Here is a 6033-nt window from a genome sequence, read left to right on the forward strand (position 1 = left end):
AAGGGCTCAGGGAAAATGAGTCATTGGATCAAGGGGAAAAGATATAAACGTAAATGCGATGCATGTCAAGGAGACATGCTCAGGTCTTTAGGAAAGATCACAGGGTGTTCTAACTCAGAGTCATTTCAACAGAAATTGTTTCAAGACCAGAGTAAGAGATGCTTCAAGATAGGCAGACGATGTGTGGGGGAGTATGGGTGAGGGGTGGAGGTTCTGGTAATGTTTTTTGTTAAGAAATGTCTTGAGCCTTCACTACCTGGAAATTGGTGATCATGAAACATGCCCCCCGGTCAATTCTTTGGTCCTCCTGTCTTGAGTTCTGTCACTGACGAGGAAACAGGACAGGGACAGCTTCTTTGAGTCAACCTCAACCTCTTCCTCAAAGGTTAGGAAGTACCCCCCAAGCATCCTTTTTCCTTAAGGATGCTTAACTATCTTATCTATCCTTCAAGGAGGGTGAGAAAGCAGTTTTGAATCTGTACCCACCTGGGATAATCAGTTTCCTGAGCTTACTAGCTTTGTGTGACATGGAATTTCCTGTATCAAGGAGTTCAGTTCTATCCCAATATTAGGAAGTACATTTAATAGATTACTACCCATATTGTCTTTGCAACTCAGCATAGAGTTGCAAAACTTGCTCAATGCAACAGCATTTAACAACAACAACAACAAGAATATATATATATATATATATATATATATATGATAAATCTGGGCACATGTTAGTGCATAGGGTTATGCATTCAATAGGTCTAATGATTGCCCAAGAACTCTCATAGAATTCAAGAGACCAGACCTAGAAGATGCAGTAACAGTGATAAGAAATAACAGACTGTGGCAGAACAGCCACATTGCAACTCCTTGGACCATTCCCAAGGTGCTTAGAAGAAATCTGTACTGCAGCTCAGCTCCAAGACTGCCCCGCGTTTGCAATCTTTATGTTAAGTGCTGCCTGCTCATGACATCCAACTGGTAATAGGCTCCTACCAAGGCTCAGCATCCTTAGGAGATAGCACAAAATGATAGAATCAATGCCTGCAACAACAGAGCAAGTATTTGTCTCTCTAGGCCTCAGTTTCTTATCTGTAAAATACTGAGGTTACCCCAACCCTTGCTAATCAAAGTGCAATCCCTAGACCAGCAGCAGTGCAACAGCGGCTAGCTAGGGAGATAACTAGAAACGCAGGCTGTCAGTCCTCACTCTAACCTGCTGCATTTTCACAAGCTCCCCAGGTGATTCCAGTGCACATTACAATTTAAAATGACTTGGCCTAGACTCAGGCTCTCCAAAGGTCCTCTACGTAGTACTGAAATTGTCTGATCTCATTAAGTGGTTTCCAAGGGAGTTTTTCTTCTCTGATAAGTAGTTTTCCAGCCGGCCACAGTGGCTCACGCCTATAATCCCAGCACTTTGGGAGGCCGAGGTGGGCAGATCACAGGGTCAGGAGTTGAAGACCAGCCTGGCCAACATAGCGAAACCCCGTCTCTACTAAAAAATACAAAAAATAAGCCAGGCATGGTGGCGGGCACCTGTAATCCCAGCTACCCGGGAGGCTGAGGCAGGGGAATCGCCTGAACCCATGAGGCGGAGCTTGCAGTGAGCCGAGATTATGCTATTGCACTCCAGCCCCGGCAATAGTGTGAGACTCTGTCCCAAAAAAAAAAAATTGTTTTCCTTCTTTCTTCTGTCTCCAGTCTTGGAATGTACTGTCTCCTCTGCCAAGGAACTCAAATTTTAGTAGGCATAGGACTCATATGAAGACCTTATTTACAATGCAGATTCCTGAACCCCATCAAGAAACTGACTAGGACTGTGGTGGGGCCAGAGAATCTGTGTTTCAATCAGTCTCTTCCACGCAGTTCTACGGATTATGGCGCCAGATTACATGGTTTTTGTTCTTAACTTTTCTGTTATGCAAAATTTCAAACATGGAAAAAATAGACAAAATGGTAATATTAAACAATCATGTTTCAATCCCCAGCTTCAACAATTATCAGTCACCTCAAGGCCAATTTTGTTTCCCTCAGATCACATTTTTGAAAAACTCATATCTAGACCCTCCAGACCTTCCAGGTTCCCTTCACCTACCTTTACTGCTCAGTGTGTTCTCACTAGGGCAAGAATTATATCCTATTATCTTAAAATCCCCAGTATCTAACACTGTGCCTGGCACGTGGTAGTCAATAAATTTGTAATAAAAATAACAAATTAAAAATAATTTTAGGCCAGTCATGGTGGCTTATCCCTGTAATCCCAGAATTTTGGGAAGGCGAGGCAGGAAGATCACTTGAGGCCAGGAGTTCAAGACCAGCCTGGTCAACATGGAGAAACCCCGTCTCTACTAAAAATACAAAAAATTAGCTGGGCATGGTGGCAGGCGCCTGTAATCCCAGCTACTTGGGAGGCTGGGGCAGAATTGCTTGAACCCGGAAGGTGGAGGTTGCAGTGAGCCGAGATTGCGCCAGTGCACTCCAGCCTGGGCAACAAGAGCAAAACTCCATCTCAAAAAAAAAAAAAAAGGAAGGAAAACAAACTTTAAAGTAAAACATAAATTATCATCTACCTGGATGGTTTAAACTGCAGGTAGATGGAATTAGTTGTGTTCTGATTTTTCAATTATCTGGCTGTGATTCTTTTTACAGTTAGGGAAACGAAGGCATTCAAATGCATTGTAGCAAGTGAAAGAATTAGAAAAAAGATTCCAAAAGCCCCAGTTTACACCCCCTTCCTTCCTGGTTTCAGCATTTTGTAAAAGATCTTGTGTCTGTGTGTGTGGTAAGAGAGAAGGTAGGAAAATACCTCTGGGGAATGAGGATATCATCTCAGGGCCTTTGTTTTACTCTTTAACCTAGTAATAAATCTCTTAAAGCTCCTGTGGTATTCAGAATATCCTGTCTATGGCAAGGTCTTCCCACAGTTGTGAAAGGAATTCAAGTTTACTAAGTGGACAGAGCCCTGATATTCCAAAGGCACAGTCCAGCCCTTTTCACCTATTTGCTAATTAGAATGGCTAAATCTCAGTCCTGGGTATGCTAAATAATAGGAGGGAGGGTAAGAGAAGGCAGAACCGAAGCTGAGAAAAGAACTCTGCAGTTCCAAAACTCAGCACAACAATCAAGGGATAAAGTGGTAATTAGGCCTGATTATCATGCAAGGCAGCCCCGGTTAAATTGGAATGTAGCCGGAGCGACGAAAGGCTGGATGGAGGGTTTGCTATGCTGGAGACATGCTTTGATGTCTGCAGGGAAGGTTGTGTTTCATTCAGCCATCCAACTAACCAAAAAAAAAATTAAAAAAAATGTTGCAGGAGCAATATGAAACCTTCTAAAATGCAGCATACGGGAAGCAGAAGTAGAGAGCAAGTGGCTGGGTCTGAGCTCTCCTTCTGAGTGTGTGTGTGTACTTAGATGCTGCTTTTCTCAGATTTACTACTCCAGCCTCTTGGATCTGTCAGAAGACAAGAGAGAAGAAAGAGTGCGCGCACCCACTGTTAACTCACTGTCCTTGGTTGAGCAGATTCTTATGACAGGGGAGAATGTGTCTAAGCTCGGGGCAGAGTTTTTACCTGCTGTGGGGAGGAAGCAAAAGAAATAAGACGTAAATTACATTGTGTGTCCCTGAGAGGCCCAAAACTGAGATAACAGACGCTGATGGAGTCATCTGAGGCTGCCAGCTACCACAGCTTTTATACCAGCTGATGTAGGAAGAAGAAAATGAGCCAAGAAAGTAGGTTAATCTCCCAGAGAAACACAAAATAGGTAGCAAGTAGCATTTTTACACCTTTCACTCTTTAATTGCTTTAGACCCAGAGCTGTGAGGCACAAGGAATTCCTTTTGTGTCCTTACTTTACCTTTCTCACCCTTTTAGTGGTATTCTCTGTTCTAACATCATTGTTTTGTATGGGAGCTAACTACTCAGCTAGGGCCATGCCCCAAACCAACCCACAACTCTCAACTTCCACGCAAGAGACTTTTCATGTGACTTGATATTGGGAGACAATCAACTTTCTACTAAATCACTGACAGAAAAACAATACTCAGGTTTGTGGTGAGATGTTATTATTTTACTTATTCACAGGGTGCTCACCATAGGAAGGAGCATGTACAATCCTGGTTTAGCATTAAGAAAGTTCATGAAGGCCAGGTGCGGTGGCTCACGCCTGTAATCCCAGCACTTTGGGAGGGCGAGGTGGGTGGATCACGAGGTCAGGAGTTCGAGACCAGCCTGACCAGGATGGTGAAACCCTGCCTGTACTAAAAATACAAAAATTAGCCGGGCGTGGTGGCACGTGCCTGTAATCCCAGCTACTCGGGAGGCTGAGACAGGAGAATTGTTTGAACCTAGGAGGCGGAGATTGCAGTGAGCCGAGATAGCACCACTGTACTCCAGCCTGGGAGACAGAGCGAGACTCCCTCTCAAAAGAAAAAAAAAAAAATACTAAGTTCATGAAAATACAAAACTCCTACATGGGAGACTACATGGAATTTCTATTCCTTAAGGATCACCAAAATAAGACCCACTCATCACTACGTTCTATCATCCAGGCACATAGTTTAATATTTATTTTAAAAAGGAATAAAGTAAGTTGTTGATCAGATTATCCTGAAGGAATTAGAAGAGCGTTTAATACATGTAAAACACGTGGCTTCTTGGGTTTATCAAAACTTTTTCCTCTCTATATTTGCAATGAATGGACCATCCACAGAATCTGCTGGTTTTTGCTGTGATTTCTTCTGTTAACCCAGTTTACTTTTAAGACTGGTGTAAAATAATAATGACGTATATTTGCCATAAAGAGCCTGTGGAATAACTACCGATACAAACCTTTTCTAACACCTATCTGTCACTACCGATATTGCAACTATACTTCAGAAATTACATGAGTGAAGAGTGATGCATTCATATAACAGACTGTTTCATTCCCCCCAAAACAGTGCCACTTGATTTAGGAGAAACTCTAGTTAATCTTTTCTATAAAATTCCCTGAAATTACTCTTGTAACCTGCAGCATGAATTTAGGATAAATTGCACAAGATTGAAAATACCCTTTCAGATATCTTATTTTGTACACTCTGAAAATAAATTGTGGGGTTTTGTTTTTGCTCATCTTTTAAAAAGAAAAAGAGAGAGAGGGCCCAGCGCAGTGGCACACCCCTGTAATCCCAGCACTTTGGGAGGCTGAGGGGGGCAGATCATGAGGTTAAGAGTTTGAGACCATCCTGGCTAACAAGGTGAAACCCTGTCTCTACTAAAAATACAAAAAATAGGCCGGGCGCGGTGGCTCACGCCTGTAATCCCAGCACTTTGGAAGGCCGACGCGGGTGGATCACGAGTTCAGGAGATGGAGACCACCCTGGCTAACACGGTGAAACCCTGTCTCTGCTAAAAATATAAAAAATTATCCGGGCGTGGTGGTGGGTGCCTGTAGTCCCAGCTACCTCGGGAGGCTAAGGCAGGAGAATGGCGTGAACGTGGGAGGCGGAGGTTGCAGTGAGCCGAGATGGCGCCACCGCACTCCAGCCTGGGCGACAGAGCAAAAAAAGAAAAGAAAAGAAAAAAAAAGTTAGCTGGGCGTGGTTGCGGGCGCCTGTAGTCCCAGCTACTCAGGAAGCTGAGGCAGCAGAATCGCTTGAACCTGGGAGGCGGAGGTTGCAGTGAGCCGAGATTGCGCCACTGCACTCCGGCCTGGCGACAAAGCGAGACGCCTTCTCAAAAAAAAAAAAAAAAAAAAAAGAAAAGAAAAGAAAAAAAGGAGGACGGGGCGCGGTGTCTCACGCCTGTAATCCCAGTAATTTGGGAGGCCGAGCGGGGCGGATCACAAGGTCAGGAGTTCGAGACCATCCTGGCTAACAAGGTGAAACCCTGTCTCTACTAAAAATACAAAAAATTAGCTGGGCTTGGTGGCGGGCGCCTGTAGTCCCAGCTACTCAGGAGGCTGAGGCAGGAGAACTGCTTGAACCTGGGAGGCGGAGGTTGCAGTGAGCCGAGATCGTGCCACTGCACTCCAGCTGGAGCTACAGAGCATGACTCC

The sequence above is a fragment of the Mandrillus leucophaeus genome, unplaced genomic scaffold (assembly GCF_000951045.1).
Source record: "Mandrillus leucophaeus isolate KB7577 unplaced genomic scaffold, Mleu.le_1.0 Scaffold3, whole genome shotgun sequence".
NCBI lineage: Eukaryota > Metazoa > Chordata > Mammalia > Primates > Cercopithecidae > Mandrillus > Mandrillus leucophaeus.